Source organism: Dipodomys merriami, unplaced genomic scaffold, assembly GCF_024711535.1.
Source record: "Dipodomys merriami isolate MVZ:Mamm:240054 unplaced genomic scaffold, mDipMer1.0.p SCAF_12, whole genome shotgun sequence".
NCBI lineage: Eukaryota > Metazoa > Chordata > Mammalia > Rodentia > Heteromyidae > Dipodomys > Dipodomys merriami.
Window position 1 is genome coordinate 19,958,238 of NW_027202493.1, and position 13,658 is coordinate 19,971,895.

At 36.6% G+C, this 13,658-nt stretch overlaps 1 long non-coding RNA gene across 1 annotated transcript in view; it reads right to left on the bottom strand.

Annotated features, from left to right (window-relative positions):
• The window catches only part of LOC138823029 (uncharacterized), a 93,918-nt gene that overhangs the window by 30,125 nt on the left and 50,135 nt on the right, over positions 1-13,658 (bottom strand). Inside the window, exon 3 of the long non-coding RNA XR_011370717.1 lies at positions 4,064-4,161. This is a non-coding gene — a long non-coding RNA (uncharacterized lncRNA). The remainder of the gene's footprint in view (positions 1-4,063; positions 4,162-13,658) is intronic.

Consider the following 13,658-nt stretch of genomic DNA (forward strand, 5'->3'; position numbering starts at 1 on the left):
TCTCTTCCAACCTGGAAGACAGGCCTCACTCCTGCCTAGACCATCCTGACTACCTCCACCATGGTAAAAGTAGACTGGAGTCTGGCTTGGATCTATCACATGCTGCTGATTTCCTGGTGAAAGATTGCTTTAGATTTGCAAAAGCTAAGGTCTTTCTGTAACTTTGGTTAACTTAAGCACTGTTAGGGTTACCAGGAAGAAATCAATACTATATCTGAGCTAAAATTCTCATCACATCTAATGAGTTTTGTCATTACAGAATATTTGTTGGTCAATTCTTGATAAGGACCAGATAAATTCTACTTATTCTATTTGATCTCCTTGTTGCTTTAATTGGAAATAATAAAAAGGTTTTGTTGCAAAGATTGCAGTTCAAAGCCAGCCGAGGCTGGAAGCATCTCCCAACTAACCTGCAAAGAAACAGGCTAGAAGTATGGCTCAAGACTCTTATCTCTCACCAGCCAAACACTGGAAGTGGTACTGTAACTCAAAGTGGTAGAGCGCTAGCCTTGAGCAGAAGTGCACAGGGGTAGTGCCCAGACCTTGAGTTCAAACCTTCATGAATACTAACTGGGACAAGTCATCTCAGAAATGAGCACCTAGACTCAGCCAGTCTGGGGAGCCAGGGAACATGGAGAGGAGTAAGAGGAGATGATGTCACATCAGCCACTTTGTGCCTGCCCTTTCAAAGTTAACAAGAGCCGGGAGGTCAATAGAAGTAAGAAGACTGCCCATCTAATGTCCATACCTTTTAACTGGACAGTAATTTACATTCTAGCCTTTGTTATCTGACTTCTCCTCTACCTAGTCGCCAAATGTCAGAAGTAGCTAGGTATATTTCTACCAACATTTTCAGCCCCAAGTCCTTCCTCTTGCCATTTATTTGTTCTCTAGTATGTTTTTTTTTCCCCAGCCCTTCAATGCCTCATGAGATTTTCTACAGACTTCATCCAAGAGACTTGCCTCCTCCAGACTTCATCTAAAGACTCACAACTACCAAGGGACAGCTGCTGCTGCTCACCGCCTTCTCTGGGAAGGGACTACATTCCAACCTTTTACCCCTAATGTGGATGCTCCTTGTCAGCAGGAAGTAGCCAGAGAGAATCCGCGCCCTATTTAATGATTATTAAAAGGCTGAAATGTAAGGTCCACTCCTGGATGGCGAGCAGACTCTACCCTCCTCGCAGTAAAGTCTCCTCCCAGTACCTGCATTACTAGGCAATTGGCATACCTGGAAGAGGTCACATCTGCATCCGCTGAGGTCACATCTGGATTCCTTTCCCCGCCCCCACCCTAGATAAGGCCTAGTCCAGAGCCAGATCCTCTCTTTCCCAAACTCGTTCCCAGCCACATGGAGTGCTAGCATGGCCTCGTGCCAGCCAGAACAATGAATAAACCTGGTACCCCTTACCTAAATACCAGGTGCATGATGTGGTTCTTACTTGGCCACCTCTTCTTTAAAACCTAACACTTTACAATAAAATAAAAATTTTTAAAAAGAAGACTTGATTCCATAATGGCCTCCTGGCTCCATTTCGAGAAAGGCTTTCAGTGTTGCTGTCAGTGTCGTTATAGTTTTTTATTTTCACAGGACAGTGGTGACTGAGGTAAGGTATAAGACTGATGTATAGAACATAAATAATAATATACAATTCAAAAGGTAGAACACAAGGCCCATGTTGCCTACTCTGAGTAAAAAAAAAAAAAATTCTCTGCCAAAAAAGTCACATATTGAACTTCTAGTGTTGTTCTGTTTTATTTATGAATGGAGGGTCAAAGATCAATAAACATAGAGATACATATTTAATATTCTGGCAAGAAAATTAAGGGTGAAAGGGAACTAGCAAGGAAAGACTGCAGAAATAAGAAATTGTTAAATGTTTAAAATATTTAAACAGTTTAAATATCTTTAAACATATTAATGTTTAAGATATATTTCTAATAGTTTTGAAAATAGATAGTGAAATTACACATCAAAATCAAGCAATGAATGTAATGGCAGAAAAACACATATTGGGATGAAAGTCGGTGAAGTATAGAAATTGGGAAAGAAACACCTAGGATGTTGCCAAAGTATTGGAATACAGGTGATAAGTTATTATGAGTTGAAAACATTAAAAGTCAAAAATGATTTTCACAACTGACCTATCAAATATCATATAGCCTCAAACATGCCAAAGAAGTTATATTAGCTTCCTTTGTGCCAAATTGTCTAACATAGTCTATTTTATAATGAAGCAATAGATATTTTACATGTTTCATTGAGTGCTATGCATAAAATGTAAAAAGTACATGAATACACTTACATAACAAAAGTTATAGGATTGTCTTGATACCTGCTTATTTTGATACATTTTTATTATAAAAATATTGTACAGAGGTGTTACAGTTACATGAGCGATGTAATGAGTACATTTTCCATCAAGCATTGTTACCTCCTCCTTTGTTTTTCCCCTACCATCCCTTCCCTCCCACCTCCACAACTAAACTCCCACCCAACCTCCTTCCTAACTTGTAAAGTTCATTTTTCAACATAGTGTCTTGTACATCTCATTGGTACAATGGGTCAACCTGTATCCCTATTTAAACATTTTGTTTTTTCCCTTCCCCTCCACAAATTAGAGAAGTGTATATACACGATGCAGGACACCAACATCAAATACAGTAAAAACAGGGGTTATACCATGGGGAAGAACATACAAAGAAACAAAAAAATCATATGGTACGTTATAACTACATTAGAAACAATAGCAAGAAAAAAAACACTTGTGTCCCTATCTTGGGGTTCAATTTGCTTACCATCATCTTATCTGCTCATATGTACATAGATTTTGATCTTTTCTGCTTGTCCCAGACATATACTAGTCATTGCAAATAAAGGAAACCATGGGACCTATGTTTCTTTGGGCCTGGCTTACTTCACTTAGTATAATTTTTCCAAGTCTTTCCATTTCCTAACAAATGAGGCAATGTCATTCTTTCTGATGAAGCATAGAATTCCATTGTGTATATATACCACATTTTCTTAATCCATTCATCTACTGAGGGGCATCTGGGTTGGTTCCATATCTGAGCTATGGTAAATAATGCTGCAATAAACATAGTTGTGCTGATAGCTTTATTGTGGTCTTGTTTGTGATCATTCGGGTAAATGCCCAAAAGTGGGATTGCTGGGACCTAGGGGAGCTCTATGTGGAGTCTTTTGAGGAACCTCCATACTGCTTTCCAAAGTGGTTGAACAAGTTTACACTCCCACCAACAATGCAGTAGGGTTCCCTTCTGTTGATCACTACTTATTAACGAATACATTTTGCATGTAATTTATAGGTATGTTATGAGTCATATACAGATATCTATATAAGATATCTATAGACAACATATATCTATATCTATGTATGTATCTGTATAATATAGAGATGTCTGAATCTATATCTATACACATACAAAAAATAAAGGACTCAAAAGAATAAATAAAAAGAACTTTTAGAAAATACAGTTCTGGTAGTATCCTCTTTGCCCTCATCCATTCAAAATAATGAAAGTTTGAAAGAAGCTGAACAGTAAGAGGGGAGCATCAAAGTGGCCTACTGGTAGTTTGAACATGATACAAAGATAGTAGTTGCCCAGAATAATCCATAAAACTTGAAACAGAAAATCCCATTTCCATTGAAAACAGTAGAGGTGAAACACATAACCATAAACTAGAGGGGAGCTGCAGGCCCAGTGCACACTAAGCAGGGCTGCTTGTAGGAAGAAGCCCAGAACTGACTGTCAGGCTACAGATGTTAGAAAGTCCAGGGAAAAAAATAGTTTTCCAGTTTGCAAAGAGGGAGGTAGTAAAGGGGAAAATGAAAATACTTTTCTGCCATGATAGAAGACTACTTACCAATTTCCCTAATCTTAAGATAGAGTCTAGAAATGGAGGGAGTGAAATTACATTAGATTCCATATACATACACACTCTTTGTTCTCAAGGCAACAGGCAACCCAATAGACTGCCCTCTCCTGATGTGACCAAACACCTTACAGCCAGCCTACGGGGTCTAGAACAATGCATGGCTACCTGAAATCTGACAGAGCTCTGCATGTGTCTTCTTTCCTTAGTCACTGATCTGGCTCCTTTATGAAACACTCTGCTCCAGCAAGAACAAAGCGTTGGTCCTGAAAAAATGAAACATAGACCCAGATTAGTCATCGGAATGAATTATAAGTGGCTTATTGCACAGTAACATAAAACAAGCATAGAAACTAACAAATGGGCAATGACCGGAGGCTGACACTATGCATGCTCAGTGCACTTGGCCTTTCTTGTATTGCAGTCTACTAGAACTGATGTGCTAACTTGTACCTTTATCTCTAGAACAGTGGAATCAAGATGGGGAATCAAGAGATGAGCTTTGTAATATCAAAGTGCTCCATAGTACCTTGCCTTGACCATTACATGTAATACCTATATGTGCTCTGGACAAGGAAAAGAGAAACTGGAGCTACTAAGTAACCCAATGAGATGAAGCTGCTACATACCAGCCTTGTTTCTTAGCCTGTACTCAACCGTCTGCTAAGATAACCAAATGCATACCAAAGGAAAGCTTGTGTCCTGTGAGTCCGATGGCTAAGTTGAATCTGTCATCACAAGGTCAGTGGTCTAGCTCTATTCATCTGGGACAGGTGACACCCATGAAATTCTTACAGCAAGAAGTGCAGAGCAGGAATTCTATACCAAACCATATCTTTATTCAAGTAGAAGAGCAACACAAACTGATTTAGAGGGTCCAAAGATAAGGGAACATTGTTTCCATGGGAACTGCTTTAAAAATCGACTACTGGACCAAGTTTGGTGAACCAAATGTGGAAAAGTTGCAGCCAGGAGGTTTCAATGGCTCTCAATCTGTTGATTGTAAGAGAAGCTAAATGCGAGAAATGTGAGCAGGAACAGAATGTTAAGTGCTGTTAAGTGTTAAAAAGGTATCTAGCTCTTGTATGACTAATAGGGGAGGTGGATGATTTGGGTGCCATCTTATTTTTTAAGTTCTTATTTTTAAGTACTGGGAAACAAAAACATAGTTTGTAAGGAAAGAGCAAACAAAAAGGGGAAAAATAAGTGAGTGTGTGAACTGTAATGTAGATATATTAGTTAGGAATTTTAAAGATTAAAAGCACAGTATCAACATTCTTATAAGTAGGCAATGTGTAAAGAAAGACACAGAAGCATAATCACATAAGAAGAAATTCAATCACCTTTTATCCGATTGTCACTGCTAAAACAAGTAATGGTATAAAACACTTCAGTAACATACTTAATTAGTTCTTTCTCATTAAGATAAACTTGGAACTTCAAATAAATAGAAAACCATTATTGTTTCAACAATAAGGTCATAAGAAATACATTTCAAACCACAAAATATTTTAATAATATCCAAGAAAAAAAACATAAAGACAAATGACACTGTTTTAAAATTCAGTGTTTCTAAAAAACAAAAACCAGCAAAAATAATATGCAATATAGTTTTTAAAATGTTTTCCAATATTACTAAGGACCAAAGGGGGAGAGTTATTGACTATGTTATAAAAATAGTATACATTTAAAAGCAAGCACACATTTAAAAGCTCTGATATAAAATATGGACACAGAAGAAATTCTGTAGCCTTAAATTATAGTTAACAGCAAACAAGAAAACCACAGAAAATATCAACAAAATACAGAACAAAATAAATGGTAGAGAATACAGAGCAGGATTCCAATTAAATTTAAATGGAAGTATTGTGGGATGGTGTGTGTGGGGTGTGTGTGTGTGTGTGTGTGTGTGTGTGTGTAATTTATGGACTTTTTCTTTTGGAGAAACAAATAAATAAATCAACCAGTTAACTACTTTATTCCAGAAAATATCAAACCAATAGAGATGATAAATATATACAGGAAGAAATAAGTGAATGTTACAGAGAGAGGCATTTGTAATAGAACATTTATTAAAAGAGCAAAGAGATCACATCATCTGCAGGTAATTGAGGGCTGGACTTGAGAGGGACAGCTGATCACTTTCTCTGGACCAGAGCCCAGAGGAATCTGTTGGTTGAATGTTGCGCCCACATGTTCCCATCCCACAAAACCTTTTCTGGCTTCCCTCTCAACCCACAATCCATAATAGGGTCACATGACAAGATGAGATAGGAAAGGACAAAACACAAGAAATTGTGGCCTCTTTTTCAAATTCCAGAGAGCTAAATACATGACATTCCTTTTGTGGTTGTCTGAGTCTTGGCTCCCAAGAGACTTGGACCATGTCTTATCCAGGAACTTGTTGTGGATGCTTTCCTTTAAAAAAAAAAAAAATAGCTATACAATTAAGGATCTTGAGTGTGGTCATATTGTATTATCTCAATCATTTACAATTCCATGAACAAATATCCTTAGAAGACATATAAGGGAGGCCCCTGTGGAGACAACAATGTGAAGAGTAAGAAGGAAACATTATGTGGTCTTTATTTTTAAATGTAAATCATATTTTTATTCTTATAGGGTGACTCCCATAGACTAGGAGACTGTCATTTAAAAAGGTAGTTTATTACCTATAGTTTTCAGGAAGAATGTAATAATTCCCTGTGTGGGAGACCCGCAGGACTGTGGAAGAAAATACTCCAAGTTTGTTTCAGGCAGAGAAAGAAGTATTGTGCCTTAGGATCTACAAAGGGAAGAACAGTCCTGCTAACATCTGACTACAAACCTCTGGAGTGCAGAAGCAAGCAAATAAATTTCTATTGTTTTAGTCCACAGGCTTGCAGTAATGGAAACACATAACGTGCGCATGCACGCGTGCGCGCACACACACACACACACACACACACACACACACACACACACACACACACACACACACACACACACACACACCTCATTGCCCTGGATGACAACCTGGTTCTGCTAGGCTGAGAGAGTACTGACATTGACATTTGAAGTTACGACCATCCTGCGTATTGCAGGACATTTAACAGCATCCCAGGATTCTTCTCTTGAAGTGCCAGTAGGAAATGCCTCTCCTGGAAAGGTGTGAGAACCACAAAATGTACTCAGACCTGTTAACTATCCCCAGCAGTGGAGTAGAGGGACAAGTAAAATCACCCGTGCTTGAAAATCACTTAGGCTCACACTAAGTACACTTTCGATGAAAGGACCAACACACACAATCACACATAACACATGCACAAGTTCAAATATCTATTTACTCATTTTTAAATGAAAAGTGAACACTATGTTATTAAATCTTGTTAAAAGTTTAACATATATAGGTATCTTTAAAAATTGTCAAAATGTAGATAGCTTTCACCTGCTTATTTATCCACTAAAGAAATATTTATTCTATAAATGCCAGGCAGTCTATTATATGCTGATCATAGCATGAAACAATTTACAGACATTACAGAGAAAATTCCAGATATATTTAAGCTACTGTTGCTATGTTGACATAGGTTCATGAAATTGGCAGTTAATTCTCAAGGTTTTTAAAGGATAAGTGGCTCCTATTCTAATCTGAGATTCTCATTTGCAGACACAATTCCTACCCTGTTCCTGGTTTACCGCTTTCTGTTACATGCCAATCATTTCCTGTAGAGGGAAAGAGTGTGATTAAAGAGCTCTTCTCTCAATATTAAAACCTGCTCTGACCAGAGCAGTAGTACACTGAAGGTATTTAATAAATAATGTATGAATCACATCGGTCTTTTGGGGGAAGATATTCACATTTTTTTCCACATAAACACACATCATTCATCAAAACCAAGCTGGGCACATGCAGTTCTGGCTTGATGAGTAAATCTATCTATCTATCTATCTATCTATCTATCTATCTATCTATCTATCTATCTATCTATCTATCTACCTACCTACCTACCTACCTACCTACCTACCTACCTACCTATCTAGCTATTTGTTAAGCACAAAACTAAATAAGCATACCAATGTAGTTCTGCCTCTGTCCAAAACCCATGAGTGGTAATTGTGAGAGTAACCTATTTTGACCAGGAGCTTATACTAATTGTAGTATGGAAAAGTAGGATTGGAATTCCTTTGTATAAATGATAAATAGACCACAAAAGGATAAATGAAAGGAGTTTAGGTGTTGGCAACACTGCCCAAGAAATTTTACTATAACAATGGAGCCCTAATGACTGCATGCAAGAAAAATGCCTAACTTTTCAGAATAATCTGTGCACCTTAGGAGCTGCCCAAGAATTGTCAGTGGAATTTCGCCTGTAACAAATTTCCTTAAGGAAAATTCAGTTGCAGATACATGGAATTTTCTTTCAAAGTTATATAGAATTTTAAAGAGGTTTAAAGTCATATCCATTGTGCAGAGCCAGGATTTTTAACAGGAGACAGACCAAACAAACTCTGTTAATACATTATTCACAAATATACCAGGGTTCTCATTTATACCATTTTTCTGTCCATATAAATGATTAAATAACCACATAGTAGTCATTGAAGTGTAAGCTCTAAAGTTATGAAGTACGTTTTTATATTTTCACATTTTGTTGTACTAGGGATTCAGCTCCAGGCCTGAGTACTCTACCACTTGAGACACACAGCCAAGTAGTTTATATATGTTCATATTAATATTTTGCTGTCTTCGCATGGCATAGATGACTATTCTTGTCATCCTAGTTACTCAGAGGAATGAGCTGGAGGATCATAGTCAAAAGTCAGCATGAATAGAAAAGCTCACCAGACTCCATTTCCAATTAACCAGCAAAGTGCTGGGTTAGAGGCATGGTTCAAGCATTAGAGCTCCACTGTGAGCAAGAAAGCTGAGCAAGAGTACAAGGCATTAAATTCCAACCCTACAGCCATAAGAAAATCTTTGTCTTAAAAGTGTTAATATCCTAAACACTAATTTTGTTAATGATTTTTCCTCAAAGACACAGTAATATTTTAGAGGTTCAAAAGGAAATTTTCATTTAAAGAATTCTTTGAAAACAGTGCACACTTGATTAAAAAATGTACCATGAGTATATGTAACAATAATGTTCTATATTTATGAAATAATAAAATGTACTAAAAATCTGTAGCTTTTATGATTGTTCAAAAGCAAGATTAACTTATACAGCTATCAAAGTTACATCCACTTGTTCACTTACTACATGCATCAAACTTCATAGAGTAATAATTACAAAATTAAGCCTGGTGTTCATGGCTCACAATTTGCAATCTTAACTACTCAGGAGGCTGAGGTCTGATTGTATTTTAAAGCCATCCCAGGGGGCTGGGAAGGTGGCTCAATGGTATAGTGCTTGCTTCACATGCATGAGGCTCTGGGTTCAATTCCTCAGCACCACATCATCAGAAAAAGCCGGAAGTGGTGCTGTGGCTCAAGTGATAGAGTGCTAGCATTTAGCTGAAGAGCTGAGGGACAGTGCCCAGGTCCAGACTTCAGGCCTCATGATCAACAAAAATAAATAAATAAAAATAATAAAATAAAGCCATCCCAGGCAGGAAAGTCTGTGAGATTCTTATTTTCAATTAATTACCAAAAAAGCCACAAGTGGAGCTATGATCCAAGTGGCTAAGTGCTAGCCTTGAGCATAAAAGCTCAGGGACAGTGCCCAGGTCCTCAGTTCAAGCCCCAGGACCAGGACACAGACACAGACACACACACACACACACACACACACACACACACACACACACACACACACACATATACACGACAAGATAAGTAAAAGTGAGTAAGAGAAAATTTGTAATTTGATGATGTTCACAGTTTGTAAAGACACAGATTGTAAGCACAATGCAATATGGTAAGGTGAAAAAACTGAAGAAAAGAAACACTGAAGAAAGATGGTAGAATAACATACAGAGAAAACGTATGATAGTGTGTCCTAGAGACAACAAATATTTGATTTAAATTAATATATGCTAGAAAATTTTCACATCAGATATCACAGGTAAATGGTAGAGAAGTCAGAAATTTTTGGAAAGAAATGGCAGTACAATAAAGTTACTCTATCAACTGATGTGTTGTTTCCCCCTATTTCTTTGAAAGATTCAATGGGCTCTCGGCACCTTTACACTCCCCATGTTAATGACTACCTGATGATTCACGGATGCCAACATGACAGTTTTCTCAGCCTTCTCCATCATAAAATACCAGAGAATAAACACAAGTACAATAGTCAGTAGAAATTCGTGTGTAAGTATAACTTTGTGGGTCCTGTAGCTCACTCAGGTACACAGTTACCCTCAGATTCTATAGAAATATTAAGTGTCCATGGTGATCAGTCACTTGAAAATGAAGCTTTGAGGGAGTTTTGTCTTTATTTCCTTCCCTGTCTCTCTTATTCTCATAGGACTATCTGCAAAATAAACCAGTTGCATTGAAATGATTTTGCTTTGGATCTAAAGTTAAAATGGATGTTGGGATGAAAGCACCCAAATAAAATGCATTCAGATAAGCAAGAAACACATATTACTTTTCTAAGACCGTGAAATGTTGAGGTCATTGTTTCCCGAGATGCTGAAACTTTGAGGTCATCTGTGATTTAAGAGTTATGAGGACTCAATTTTAATGACATATATATGCAAATAATATATATGGACATGACAAGAAGATACTTAGAAAAGAGACTCAGATATTTCATAAGAAAGAAACATGAGACAAAAACAGAGATTTGGAAAAGAAGGAAGAAGGTTATTCATAAGAGAAAAAATTAGATATTATGTGCAGAGAAAATCAAAAGAATACTGATCTATATAAATATGACTTCAATTTCTTCACACATCCTTTTATCTGAGATTTTTCAGGTCGTTAAATGTCACTATTATTTTTCTAGTCATACAAACAAAATTCTTTCATCCCTTTGCTTCACCTTATTCAATGGGCAGGCAGGTCTTAATTCTACTGCCTAAATAGTCTTCAAATCTATCACTATTTCAACTCCAGGACTTCTCTGAGTCAGATCTTTACTCATTTGATTCACTGTAATCGCCTGGTTACTAGTCATCCTTTATTCAGTTCTATCTACCCCACCTCTAGCCACCATTAGTCTAGCTGAATGAGTGATTACAAAGAAAAATCCAATCTCCCCACTCCTTGTCTCTGTGAAGTTGTAAATAATGTAACTGTCTTCAAAGGGAGTGAAAAAAAAAAGCTCTATTGGAATGTAAAGAAATTTCATGCTTTCACTTTATCCCACAAAATGAAACAAATCACTAATATTGATATGCAGATATCACAATATGTATGAAAATCTTAATATAACACATATTTTAAACATGACTAGTTTTGAAAATGGTTATGTCATCTAAAGATATCTAGCAGAAACTAGCAAAAAGGATTATGTTTGAATTGCCTAATATAGTATAACACTAATCCCAGCTTCTGTTTTCTGCCACCACATAGCAGGAACATCCGCAGTTAGTCACCATGGTATGTACTTTTGTCCCTTGATTTTTTTATTCTCTATTTTTCCTTATGTTGCCTGATGTCCAAAAGACTGTCTTCAAGTGTCTCCATATATATATACCCACACTCCTTTGAAACTGAATTCAGTGAGGATCTCTCTTAAAAGCCCTTTCCTGACTTGTCACAACAGGCTGACATAATTGCATTTTCCATGCTCATTGAATATCATTGTTATAAGACACATTCCATACTGTTGGTACATCACATATGCATATGCGATTTTTCCAACCATTCTAATCATTAAAAATATTCCAAGATACACATATGTGTATCTCTGAGTTACTAGAACCTAAAAATTTGTCTCAGAATATGAAGTCCCAGTAAATGTGTGTTTCCTAAAGAGTGAATACTTCAGCATCTATTGTCAAAGCCTACATGTGAAGCAGAGAGAAAAGAAACAAAAATATCTGGGCCTCCCCGATTCAATTTTGTGGAAACAGTAGATAGGAAATGCTAATTATAGAGGCCTGAGGTTTTCCCAAGTCTTTTACCAAATCCTTATGTCTGACACTTACATTAGTATTGTTTCCTAGATGCTGGCGGCCAACACAAGATCTGTAGAGCAACAGAAGTCTTTATTACTAGGACATTGGCAGCAGCATGGACTCCATGCTGCTTCGGTGTTCCTTTCATCCCACAGCGCGAGGTGCAGTGGCCAAGGGGATGTTAGGCATGAAATGGATTTTCTTCATGGGGAACGCTAATCTTTTATAATGGACCCTAAGTAAATTGTCTATTTTCCTGGAAGGAGATACTATCTACTTTTCCAAGAAAGCAAGAAACCCACCCTCAACTGGTACTAACAAGGCTGTTCAGACTGTAAGTATACCTGGAAACAAGGCTTCTGGAATCTTTGTGTACACGGCCAATACTAGCATGAACTATCTCAGGAGAGTCAAACGCAGTAATTGAAGTTTCACAAATGGATGAGAAAGCCCTTGAGCAGCTGGCTTGGCCAAAGCTGTAAGATTCTACTTAAAGCAAATGGTTTTCATCCTTTAATTTTAACTGGACATTAAATGTCACTCATTTCTGAAGCTTAAAAATGCCCCTCTCCCTGATCTAAATTTAAATTCGAAACACTAAAAATAGACTTGTTTAAATAAAAAGTATTTTTTCTTTCTCCATCACATCTTATTTCACACCCAGTTTCTTAGCATATAATATATATTGTAAAATATATATATATATATATATATCCAAAGATTCCTGTTCTCAAGGGTAGAAACATATAATATATAATTTATTATATAATTTTGGATTTCTCACAATGCACAGACAATAAGATTTTTATTTTTCTCTTTGTTATTTGTCTTTGTGTACCTAATTATAAACCATAACATTAGAATATTTATAATTTTATCCACATATAGACTTCATGTCCATATTATTTTATCTTCTAAACAAGATTATGTACATCTCATAGTTAAGCATGGATAAGAATCAACAGGAGTAACTGATAAAATGTAGATTCCCAAACTCTCAAAACACACATTTCCATGATACTGGGTAGACATGTACACTTTAATATGATTCTCAAACGATTATGAATTACATTGTTTTTGTAAGATTACATGAGTACTTATTACAAATGTAAAGATAATAATTCACTGTGTTTTTTAGAAGAAAAAGCTCAATGGAATGTTTTTTCAAATAAGAAAAATCACAGGATAACAAAGTGGAAATCCTTGGGTAAAAGGCAGAGGTCAGTTAAAGGCATTGTATATTGAAAGAACAGGATTGTTGGCTCACATACTCAGGAAAAAATATCTGGAAGGCAACTTGTAAATTCTAGATTGAATTATAGAATTCAAGTAACCCTGCAGTTCAGGGATTTCCACTCTGACTAGGAAGTTCTCTGTGTAGATGGGATTTGGAGAGGAGAGATATTTTTTGAATAAATGTACTTATGAATGAAGGGAATAGCACATTTTAATTATAGTATATTGAGACACTCCTGTGAAGAAAAGAAAACTATGACTGGGTAAAAAGAATATGAATAGAGGCAGGGGATAAAATATAGTAGTGTGATTTTTTTTTTATAAGAGCCAAAAGAGAAACTACCAAAAACAATGGGAATTGGCAGGGAAAGCAATACCTGCCTATAATCCCAGCACTCAGGAAAGTGAAGCAAGAGGATCGTAAGTTCAGTTAGCTTGGACCACATTGAGGTCCACAGTGAGTCATTGTTTCCAAAACAAA